This window comes from Cannabis sativa, chromosome 9 (genome assembly GCF_029168945.1).
Source record: "Cannabis sativa cultivar Pink pepper isolate KNU-18-1 chromosome 9, ASM2916894v1, whole genome shotgun sequence".
Lineage (NCBI taxonomy): Eukaryota > Viridiplantae > Streptophyta > Magnoliopsida > Rosales > Cannabaceae > Cannabis > Cannabis sativa.
In genome coordinates, this window is record NC_083609.1 from 17,315,657 (window position 1) to 17,329,012 (window position 13,356).

A 13,356-nucleotide genomic window follows, 5' to 3' on the forward strand; every position below is an offset into this window, starting at 1 on the left:
TCCCATCAATTCTCGAAGCAAGTTTCTTAGAGAGCTTGGTAGTTTGCATAGTGTACACCAGAAGAGTCAGACCCACAGATTTAATGAGCGTGGCACGACCAGCTTTAGACAATAATTTTAATTTCCAACCATGCAACTTCGACACAAGGTTGTCAATAATGAAATTGAAATCTGCATCCTTGCGATTAGATCAAAAGAGCGGGAGCCCCAAGTAATTAATATTCGTGGTAGCCAGGTTCAACCCTAGTTCTTGCATGATACCCTTTTCATCCCTTCACTGGTATTATTGCTAAAAAAGACAGAGGTTTTGAGCTTATTTACACATTGCCCCGACCAACTGCAAAATTTCTTAAGGCAGCTCCAAAAGCCCTTAGCCTCCTCAATAGTCGCTCTGCCCACCAGAATAAGGTCATCAGCAAAGAAGAGATGAGATAAACTAGGGCCATCTCTACTCAGCCTGATACCTTTAATGGTGCCATGGTCCATGGCCTTCTCGAGAATCCGAGAGAGAATGTCAGCGGCCCAAATAAAGAGGTACGGGGACAAGGGGTCTCCTTGTCGTAATCCACACTTAGGAGTAAGACTGCTAACCATCCCTCCATTGAGATGAATGTTAAATGAAGTAGTGGTGATACACTGGGAGACCCACTTCCGGAAAATGTCTGGAGCTTTAAAACTACTGAGCACGTGATCCAAGAAGTTCTAACTGAGTTTATCATAAGCCTTAACCAGATCAATCTTGATAGCAAAGAAACCTTATCTGCCCTTCTTATGTTTAAACGTGTGAATAATCTCCTGAACCAAAATATTATTGTCATTGATGCTTCGGCCCAGGAAAAAAGCCGCCTGAGTAGGGCAGATCAGTCTAGGGAGCACCGATCTGATTCTATTAGCTATAATTTTAGATATGACCTTATAAACCACGTTGCAGAGGGAAATAGGTCTAAATTGAGAGACTTTCTTTGGGTTAGCCACCTTGGGAATGAGGATAACATTAGTTGCATTGATTCCTCTATGCATATAGCCAGAAAGGAAGAAATCTTCCACAACCTCACAGAAATCATAACCAATTGAATCCAGTAATGCTTAAAAAAATAGCACCGACATACCATCCGGACCCGGAGCCTTTAGACTACCCATGGAAAAGAGCGTCTGTCTAATCTCTTCAGAATTCGGAATGACAACCAAATCTCTTTGCTCCTGGATTGAAAGTGTTGGGTTTTATGCCCTAAATAAAACTCTTTACAATCTGATTAGTTATCAATATAAGAAATTTGAAGTGATTTATGTTTGCATGAATTCTACATGCTAATGGTTTAATATGTTTATTACATTCACACACAGAATCAGTTAAATCCAGATCATATGTTTATTCACAATTACAGTATCGTCAACACAGTGGAATGTGTTTGTGATCATATGAATCAAAAGACTTGGTCCCTGTTTCATCAGTGTTATTGGATTTACACTAATGTGATAATCAGCGATGATGTGTACTTACACTTAGAGTAAGTGTTATGTTCTTTCCAGGACATTAGTAAAGTATACTAGTTTCGAATGTATGGAGTATACATTGGACTGGACCGATATTGCAACTAAGTTGAGATATTACAAACTTACCGTTATATATATCTTTCCAAGTCAATATCAGTAGTTGATCTTAAGATTAAAAGAATCTAAATCTTGATATGCTTAGGCTCAACTCAGGAGTACTATTCATGTTCTTTGATTTATTAGTTAAGCCTACTTTTGGGTCAGGGTGATACGTATATTTTGGGAACATGATAGTATGATTGAGTGGGAGTGCTGAACATAAATATGGAATCTATAACCTATTTGGTGTATAGAAGTCAAGTGATGATTCCCTTCGAGCTTAGCAAATAGAAGTAAATGGATGAGCTCTTGTTTAACTGACTAATTATTAGATCACTAAACACCATTTACAGGTAGCTAAGTGTTTTAAGGGGCAAAATACATTGAGGGGTGAGAACGGTAAAGAAATCCCATCTTGATGTAGATCATCTATATAGAGGATCTTTAAATCACAATAAGATTATAACAATGGTTAAATGAGATAGCATATTGATATCGTGGAACATATAATTGTTGGGTTTTATGCCCTAAATAAAACTCATTTCAATATAATCAGATTTACTTATTAATATAGATCAGAAATAACATTTAATGTTGCATGGTTCACATGATTTATTTCATGATTATATGTATATAATGTATGAATTCATCTGAAACCCTTTTCACATACTTGATCCTGCTTATTGTGTTGTCAACACATTGGAAAGTAAACATGACTATGTGAATAAAGTTTCCTAGATTTATCAGACATAGGGTTTTACTGATATGATAATCTACAACAGAGTTTACTTGCATTTGGAGAAGTGCTATGTTCTTTCCAGAGCATTGGTTAAAGTAAAGCTCAGGTTGGATGCATGGAGTATGCATCGGAAGGGACCGATATTGAACTTTGACTTAGATTTATTAAACTTACCGTAATATCTATTCAAGTCAATATCGCCTAGTTGATCCTAGATCAAATGTTCTTAATCCTGTTATGATTAGGCTCAATCTTGAAAGGCTATTCGTGTTCTTTGATTTGTTAGTTAAGCCTACTTTTAGGTCAGGGTGATACGTACATTTTGGGAACACGGTAGTGCAATTGAGTGGGAGCGCTAACATAAACATGGAATCTATAGCTTTTATCTGGCGAATAGTAAGCAAAGGATGATCTCCTTCGAGCTTGACCAAACGAACATAAATGGTGGAGTACTCATTTCACATAAGCTGAAATATCATTTATACGGGGTCAAGTGTTTTAAGGAATAAATACATTGTAGGGTGTAACAGTAATCTAATCCCTTTACAGTGTAGATCATTCATATAGAGGATCATTGATCACATAAGGATTATAACAATGGATAACTAATGATGCATCTATATGGTGGAACATATAGAGCATTCTATATACTGAGAGTGCAATTCTAAGTTCTATGCGTGGATTCAACGAAGAATTAATAAGTTAGTGAATTTTAGTGCTAAATTCTTGATCTACTTATTGGAAGCTCGGTTATATAGACCCATGGTCCCCGCACTTGTTGAGATAATATTTCTTGTAAGACTCATATAATTGGTTTTGATTAATCAATTATAATTCTCAATTTAGACTATGTCTATTTGTGAATTTTTCACTAAGTAAGGGCGAAATTGTAAAGAAAGAGTTTTAGGGGCATATTTGTTAATTATGATACTTTGTATGGTTCAATTAATAAATATGATAAATGACAATATTGTTTAATAATTATTTATAGTTATTATATAGTTAGAATTGGCATTTAAATGGTTGAATTAGAAAATTAGCGTTTTTGAGAAAATCAGATGCAGAAAAGGTAAAACTGCAAAATTGCAAAAAGTGAGGCCCAAATCCACTAAGCATGGCCGGCCACTTTTGTAGGCAATTTAAACTGATATTTTCATTATTTTAATGCCAAATAATTCAAACCTAACCCTAGTGGAATGCTATAAATAGATAGTGAAGGCTTCAGAAAAATTACACTTTCTTCTGACACTTCTTCTGATTCAGAAAAACCTGAGCCTTCTCTCTCCCTATCTGGCCGACCACTCCCTCTCTCTTTCTTCCCTCTTAAATTTCGAAATTCTTAGTGTATGAGTAGTGCCCACACACAACAAGTGATACATCAACCATAGTGAGGAAGATCGTGAAGAAAGACTTTCAGCAAAGGAGTTTCAACATCAAAGATTCAGAGAAAGAGATTCAGGTTCAGATATTGATAATGCTCTGCTACAGAAAGGAATCAAGGGCTAGATATCTGAACGGAAGGAATCATATTATTCCGCTGCACCCAATGTAAGGTTCCTTAAACTTTATACGTGTTTATTTTATCGTTTTAGAAAGTTCATATTTAGGGTGTTAATCAACATACTTGTGAGTAGATCTAAGATCCTGGTAAAATAAATTCCAACAACTGGCCTCAAAGCCATGGTAATTGATTTGCTTGCAAGAAATTTGGACTTTAAAACGATTGTTTGATGTTTTGGATGGTATCATGTTGTATTGAGTGTTATTTGATGATTAATTGATGTTTGTGAATTTTCGTGAAAAATAATTGAGTATCTGTTTCTAGAATTATTTTTATTGGATAGTATGGAAAAAATTAAGCAAGTTACTTACAGAACTCAATTTCGATTTAATTTGAATTAGTTATGATTTTTTGAAGTTTCGAAAAAATCGGGTTGTGTCGCTGCACCACCTGCGCGCGCGGAGAGGCTGCTAGCAGCCCCCTGCGCCTAGGTTTCACGCCCAAGCCAGCCCATGCACGCCCATGGACAGTATGTCCGTAGTAGGGTTGTACATCGGTCGGTTTAGGCGGTTTATCCTATATATTTTCTAACCCAATCTAAAGTTCGGGTTGCTAAAATTTAAGTGCAACCCGCCCAATTTAAAAAAAAAAATTCTATAAACCGACCAACGGTTTGGGCGGTTTGGTCGGGTTAACCCGCCCAAACCGGCCAATTTTTTTTTTTTTGTTTTTTTCAGTTTTAAAGTCAAAATTAACAAAAAATTTAAAAATAAATTAAAAATATCACATTCCACCAAAGTACAATACCATATATATGACTTTAAAACTAATAATTAAGTATATAACTTTATATTATTATATATTTAATCATTTATATTATATATAATAAAAATTAAAAAGTTTTAAAAAATAAAAATAAAAGTGCAAAATCGGGTTGGTCGGGTTGGTCGGTTTAATTGGGCGGGTTGGACCTATTTTCAACCCGCCCAATTAACAGATTGGGCGGTTTGTAATTTTTTCGGGTTATTTCGGTTTGTAATTTTTATCGGTTTTTTCGGTTCGGTTTGGGCGGGTTATTCGGTTTAGGCGGTTTACAAATTTTTTTGTACAGCCCTAGTCCGTAGAGCTCGCAATTTTTTCGTTTTTCTTCGTTTTTTCATGCTTTTTCATGGAATTAACTTCCGATTTTTTGTGTAGTTCTGTATTTATACTATTACTATTCCTAATTCAACTCTAATTATCATAATGAATTAATTTAATATTTTTTATATTTAATTCATGATATTAGTGTAATTTGAATTTAAAAATAGTTAGTATCTATCTTTTTTGCTTAATAATCTATCTTATTTTTAAATTTGATTATATCTTATCTTATTTTCAAATTTAACGTCAGATTTTAAATATTTTAAATTAAATCTTTTTTAAATAATTTGACCTAATTTAAATTTAAAATAAGATAACTATAATCATGTAATTTTAAAAAGATGTAAGATATTTTGCTAACTTTTAAATTTTGTTATTTTATTTATTTAAATTACATTTAAAATCTGAAAAAGATATTCACTTATCTTTTTTTAATTTTTTATTTAATTTTTATTTATAAAATAACATTTAATTTTTAAAAGTGGTTAGCAAATTTTGAAATGATATTTAGGTTGGTTGAAACCTAATTTTTTAAAATTGTAGGTTTAATTTTAAATTTAAATTTTTTTAAAAAAATTTCGAATTTTTTTTTATTTTAATTTTTTCGAAAATAAATATTTTATTTATTTATTTATTTAATTAATTATTTCGAAATTAATTATTTAATTTAAAATTAAATAAATCCTACATCCAACTATCCAACTAACCTTGTTGCAGGAGTATGTGTTTTAGCATGTGTGTAAGCTTTCAAAACCTATTATTACTTGATTGCAAATAGCCATGGTTACTTTTTGCCAGATCTAATGATCTGATGGCTCCCTTGGTCAAGTAAATAATTTGTAACAGGTATATTTACAATCTTCTTTCATCTGTGTATGACCTAGCAACATGATAGGACCCATCCAAAGTGTGCATGTGTGAGCCTATGTGTTTAATTTCATTATAGATGCATATAGGTTATTGTTGCTAAATAAATTATCATAGTTCTTGATAGATTTTATTTAGGCCCATTTAGTTTTTGGGTCTATTCAATTAATAACAGTTGTTCATTTTAAGGTTAAATTCCTCTCTTTTAGGCCTTGTGTGAGAGTTGAGAGCCATAGAAGTGGGTACGACATACTGAACCCAACACCCCCTCACATGAACCACCCCAATTGTGAAGGCCCATTTGCCTGATTTGAACAACTGTACTAGGTTAATTACACTAGTTTAACCTAATAAAATTGATTAACAACATAATTAATTTCATTTATTTTGAAATTAATTTAAGAAAACCATAGTTTAAAGAATTTTATATTCTAAGCTAAACTATATGTATTTTCTTGTATTTAATTAAATATAGAATTATAACCATCTAGATTCTTTCTGAAGCTTAATTTAAATTTTTCATTAAATATTCCTATTTAAGTTGATATTTAGTTATCTATAACTAACCAGCTTAAATCTGAATATCTTTTGGATTTAAAATTTCAAAATTAAGTTGAGGAATTTTAGGCATTGGTTATTAAGATTCTTTAGATATTTTTTAAGTTAATATCTTTTCGAATATTAACTTAAAATGGAATATTTTAGATATTTTTTAGGGTAAATAACATTTTGGACCCCGTGTTTTGCAAAAGTTACAGAGTGGACCCTGTATTTTGTTAAATGACAAAATGGACCCTATATTTTTTAAAATGGTAAAAATAGGACCCTGAGTTTAGTTTTAGACAACTTTTTTTTTAATACAACCAACTTGAAGATAATTCCTAATACGAACATATACAAAAAATGTAAACAGTTTTGTCATAGTACTTTTAGATCGAATTATAATTAAACTTTAAAAATCAATTCAGGGTCCTATTTGTACTATTTTAAAAAATACAGGGTCCATTTTGTCATTTAACAAAACACAGGGTCCAATTGGTAACTTTTGCAAAATACAAGGTCCAAAATGGTATTTACCCTATTTTTTAAGTTAATATCTTTTCGAATATTAACTTAAAATGGAATATTTTTTAAATTAAGTGGTTACAACTTAATTTTTGATATTTACTTAAATTTAAATTTGAAAATATTTAAGTTCTAGATTTTTTCTAATACAACTTAAATTAGATATTTTTTCAAATTTTGTGGAAAAGATACTTAGTCAAATAAGATATTTTCTAGATAGTTATTTCTAGACTACTTATTATTTCTAATATTAAATAGGAAAATATTATACATTGTGAAATTAATTATTTATATAATTAATTTTGGTACAATTTATTTTAAGTATATTTTTCCTAGTATTAAACTAGAGGTTAATAATTAAGCCTTCTCTACACTTAATTATTTATTTCTTGAATTTAATACATTTAATTAATTTGAAAATTAAATATCTAAGTTGATGTTCATCATGATACTTAAATATTTCTTTTTCATGACACTTAATTAAATAGAAAATTATTTTTAGTTGAAATTTAATTTTTCAACTAAATTTAAATAATTTTCAAAATATATTTTTTCTTTATTTTATTAATCAAATTTCGAAATTGCATTTCTTAAATGCTGGAATTTTGAATTTTATTTGAAAAATAGATTAAAGTTGTAAATTATTTATTTTAATTTTGGACCAACTTAAATCAATGATTTTTTCATTAGCGATTTCGCACCGTTTAATCTCGAAAGATAAGTAGTTTGTAAGTGTTTTATATGGTATGGATCACCCTAATGGTGGCGACCATATTTGACTTGCAAATTGCGAAACAATGGTGGAAGCTCATAAGATAGAATTGCCTTGACTCTCGCCTAAACGGGACAACGCTGAATTCCAATCTTGATCGAATAAAAGGTTGCTAGAATGTTTAACATTTTAGATGAGCTGACAACTCTATTCAATGGATGGTAGCTTTGACTCTCGCCTAAACGGGACACTGATATCAGTTTGTTAAAAACCTTGGAAATTATTTAGGATTGTAAGTTTTAGTATTTTCACTTGTCATTCCTACTTGCTATATGCTTATAATTTCTGAATTGTGTATGAATTTATATTGAACCATGTTATTTTCTGTTATTAAGTTGTAGTTTAATTTCGAATCTTCATTGTTGGTCTAACTTGGATTGTTTATCTAATGAGATAAATCCCTAGTGGATTTTCACCATTAGACATACATAATAGTGTTAGATCTCGAAAGATAAATATTGTATATGCGACATCTAGCTGTTCATTAATTGATGACACCTTAGACTAGTATTTTTACGATATGAAACAAGAAGATTGTATAAATAAGATTACTTTGACTTTCGTTAATCGAAGCCTCGTTGGATTCTTATTTAAACAACGAAATTATCCTAATTCCTCTTAGCTTATTCATTTCGAATTAGCTTCAAAACATATCATTGGATGAATGGTCTATAAATCATTTCATGTCATTCTATATTTTCTCTTAAGAAATTAAATGACGCATATGATTATAATCCCGAAATTCTATTCCCAATTGATATAAATCCTCAATCTTAGAAATCTCCTACTTGTATGGGCAAATCAGACTTAGAATTAAATTAGTAGTGGTGGTCCAAGATAGAATTACTCATTATATTTAGTATAAATTTAAGTCTTTGACTTTAATTTTAGATTCCAAACAGAAATTTTCTTATATTTCTAATTCCAGGATGCAATACAGTTACACTTTCCAAATGTTTAATATCCATCTTCTATTAATGGATTCAAACTGTATGGAATATGAGTTAGGTATTCTGTGACCAGAATCCACTTGCACTATTCTAAGAATTCTTTGATGTAACTAAACCTAAGTCATCAAAAGCCACTACCACATTTTTTTTAATCTATGGCATTTGTATCTTGTTCATAGTGGATTTGACAAGATCAATCTCTGCAAAGAGTTAATATGCCTATATCCACTGAAAGTAGTTCATCTCATTCGCAGATGGATATACATTCAGGGGTGGATATGAGTTTTTCGTTGTATTCTTAAAACGTAACTCTAGATTATACCTTATGCAAAGAAATTTGAAATGTTTGAAAAATTTCATTAATTTCTAGCAATGGTTAAAACTATTAAGGTAAGTGGTTAAAGATCTTGCGAACTGATAGGGGTGGAGAAATAGTTAGTAGATATGCAGTTCAAAGATCATTCAATTGATTTTTGAATTATATCCAAACTTACCTCCCCAGAAATTTCGAGTTGCATATTGATGATTAGTTACTAGTGGTTGCCTAATTCCTTCTATGGTAATACAATTTCAGAATGATGTAATAGTTGTATACTTAATGTAAATCATTACTAGATTCATGGATGACCTAATCAAAATCTTAAGAAAAGCTAGAACTGTTAACCATGGTTTGTTAGCTATTCTAAGTGATTAGGGGTGGACCGTCCCATAGTCAATAGATAAGAAAGTATTTGTTTAAACAAATACTACTTTTATAAGAAAATGACTAAGTCTGAAAATAAAGTAACAAATAAAAGAGATATTTATTTCTTGATTCCAAAAGTGTTCTATCATCTTATTTGACATATGATGATCCCACTGCCTCTGTTGTCTTGTCACAACCGAAGAGATAAATACCATTTAGTTTTTCTTAGACATAATTCACGGTACCTTGTCGTAGTGGGAGAGTTTCTAGGAACTCACCTTCTTATGACTTGGGAGACACTAGTGATTAAAATCCATTGTGAGTTTAAACAAGTAATGGTTTGTCAAGATAAGAAACTAAGAAGAAAAGCCAATAGAACTATGGTTTAATCCATTCACATGGAATAACCTAAAGTTTTCTAATACAAGGACATAAAAGGAAATTTTCGTTTATAAGTCTATTCAATGGACTTAACGAAACTTCTTGTTCCTAGTATTATAGGTTTGAGTTCATCTAAACCTATGGCTTGTGGTATACCTTGTAATTACTTACTCTAATGCAAGCAACTTACTTTAGTAAGATGCTGAAGCATTTTCTTTCTAATGGAAATCTATAGAAGCTTCACAACTTCTTAAACATAGTTTTTATTTATCTAAGGAAAAGTTTCAACTATTCCAGAAAAGATAAAGCCATGAAAGAATTTCTTAAATCAACAGTGAGAGGTCTTAGATATGCTTTAGTATGCCTTAGACCAGACACCTGCTGTTGAGTGGGAGTAATGAGTAGGTATCAGATTAATCTAGGAGAAGAACATTGGAAGACAATCAAGTAAATCTTAAGATTAAGAAGATGAACTATATGTTAGTCTATAAGGGTGTGTTTAAAACTCTTAGACTAAACCACATCAGATTTCGAAATTTGCCTTTGTGCTAGAAAATCTTTCTCATAAGATGGTGGTTACTCTGGGGGTGGAATAGTGATTTTGGAGAAGTGTAAAAACCTATCTGAAGTCTCTAGGTCTACCAGAGAGAGACTGAATGTTAAAGTTGCAGGAAAGGTACTTATTCAGTCTAAGGAAAGTTTTATACATTTTTGGCACCATTCCAAATTGCCTAAACTACTAGAGTTAATTTCCTGATTAACCAAAAGTAGTTGCCAAAGGTATAGAATCCAGTATCCCAAGAGAGTAGACATATAGAGAGAAATTTCACATTATCAATGATATTGTGATTAGGAAGAGTAATGGTGGAAAAAGGTTGTGTTTAATTCAACCTTTCAGATCCTATTACGAGGAGTTTACTACTACTACACATGATTTGTATATCAAGGTGTTGAGATTATTTGAAACGCACTTTTTGTTTTATATTAGTGCAAGTGGGAGTTTGTTGGGTTTTATGCCCTAAATAAAACTCATTTCAATATAATCAGATTTACTTATTAATATAGATCAGAAATAACATTTAATGTTGCATGGTTCACATAATTTATTTCATGATTATATGTATATAATGTATGAATTCATCTAAAACCATTTTCACATACTTGATCCTGTTTATTGTGCTGTCAACACATTGGAAAGTAAACATGACTATGTGAATAAAGTTTTCTAGATTTATAAGACATAGGGTTTTACTGATATGATAATCTACAAAGAGTTTACTTGCATTTGGAGAAGTGCTATGTTCTTTCCAAAGCATTGGTTAAAGTAAAGCTCAGGTTGGATGCATGGAGCATGCATCGGAAGGGACCGATATTGAACTTTGACTTAGATTTATTAAACTTACCGTAATATCTATTCAAGTCAATATCGCCTAGTTGATCCTAGATCAAATGTTCTTAATCCTGTTATGATTAGGCTCAATCTTGAAAGTTTATTCGTGTTCTGTGATTTGTTAGTTAAGCCTACTTTTAGGTCAGGGTGATACGTACATTTTGGGAACACGGTAGTGCAATTGAGTGGGAGCGCTAACATAAACATGGAATCTATAGCTTCTATCTGGCGAATAGTAAGCAAAGGATGATCTCCTTCGAGCTTGACCAAACGAACATAAATGGTGGAGTACTCATTTCACATAAGCTGAAATATCATTTATACGGGGTCAAGTGTTTTAAGGAATAAATACATTGTAGGGTGTAACGGTAATCTAATCCCTTTACAGTGTAGATCATTCATATAGAGGATCATTGATCACATTAGGATTATAACAATGGATAACTAATGATGCATCTATATGGTGGAACATATAGAGCATTCTATATACTGAGAGTGCAATTCTAAGTTCTATGCGTGGATTCAACGAAGAATTAATAAGTTAGTGAATTTTAGTGCTAAATTCTTGATCTACTTATTGGAAGCTCGGTTATATAGACCCATGGTCCCCGCACTTGTTGAGATAATATTTCTTGTAAGACTCATATAATTGGTTTTGATTAATCAATTATAATTCTCAATTTAGACTATGTCTATTTGTGAATTTTTTCACTAAGTAAGGGCGAAATTGTAAAGAAAGAGTTTTAGGGGCATATTTGTTAATTATGATACTTTGTATGGTTCAATTAATAAATATGATAAATGACAATATTATTTAATAATTATTTATAGTTATTAAATAGTTAGAATTGGCATTTAAATGGTTGAATTAGAAAATTGGCGTTTTTGAGAAAATTAGATGCAGAAAAGGTAAAACTGCAAAATTGCAAAAAGTGAGGCCCAAATCCACTAAGCATGGCCGACCACTTTTGTAGGCAATTTAAACTGATATTTTCATTATTTTAATGCCAAATAATTCAAACCTAACCCTAGTGGAATGCTATAAATAGATAGTGAAGGCTTTAGGAAAATTACACTTTCTTCTGACACTTATTCTGATTCAGAAAAACCTGAGCCTTCTCTCTCCCTATCTGGCCGACCACTCCCTCTCTCTTTCTTCCCTCTTCAATTTCGAAATTCTTAGTGTATGAGTAGTGCCCACACACAGCAAGTGATACCTCAACCATAGTGAGGAAGATCGTGAAGAAAGACTTTCAGCAAAGGAGTTTCAGCATCAAAGATTCAAAGAAAGAGATCCAGGTTCAGATATTGATAATGCTCTCCTACACAAAGGAATCAAGGGCTAGATATCTGAACGGAAGAAGTCATATTATTCCGCTGCACCCAATGTAAGGTTTCTTAAACTTTATACGTGTTTATTTCATCGTTTTAGAAAGTTCATATTTAGGGTGTTAATCAACATACTTGTGAGTAGATCTAAGATCATGGTAAAATAAATTCCAACAATAATATGCTCTATATAAGTCTTAGAGTGCAATTCTAAGTTCTAAAAGTGGATTCAACGAAGAATTAATAAGTAGGAATTTACTTGGTAAATTTGGTTCACTTATTGGAAGCTCAGCATATAGATCCATGGTCCCCATTCTAGTTGAGAACATTCTGCTTGTAAGACTCATTAATTGATTTGTGATTGATCAATTATAATTCTAAAGTTAGACTATGTCTAATTTTATGAATTTTCACTAAGCAGGGGTGAAATTGTAAAGAAAAGAGATTCTAGGTTTATTTATTTATTATTGGACTTTATATGTCTAGTTAATAATTAAATTAAATGACAATATTATTTAATAATCTATTTTAGTTATTAAATAATTAGTTTTGGCATTTAAAAGGTTAGAATTGGAAAATTGGCGTTTTTGAGAAAATAGAAATAAAATTTGATAAAACTGCAAAAATCAAGTGGGACCCATTATAACACCATGGCCGACCACTAGTTGTGGATTTTCAAATTAATATTAACATTATTTTAATGCTAAATAATTCATAACCTAAACCTAGTAGTTGCCTATAAATAAAAAGTGATGGCTCAGTCAAATAACATGCTTTCATAAGTAATCTGATTGAAATTTCTCTCTTCAGAAAAACTGAGCCTTCCCTATTTTCTGTACCTGGCCGAAACCCTCTTCTCTCTTTTCCTCTTCATAAATTTCGACCCTAGTGAAAGAGTAAGTGCCCACACACAGCAAGCAGTAACTCAATCATAGATTGGA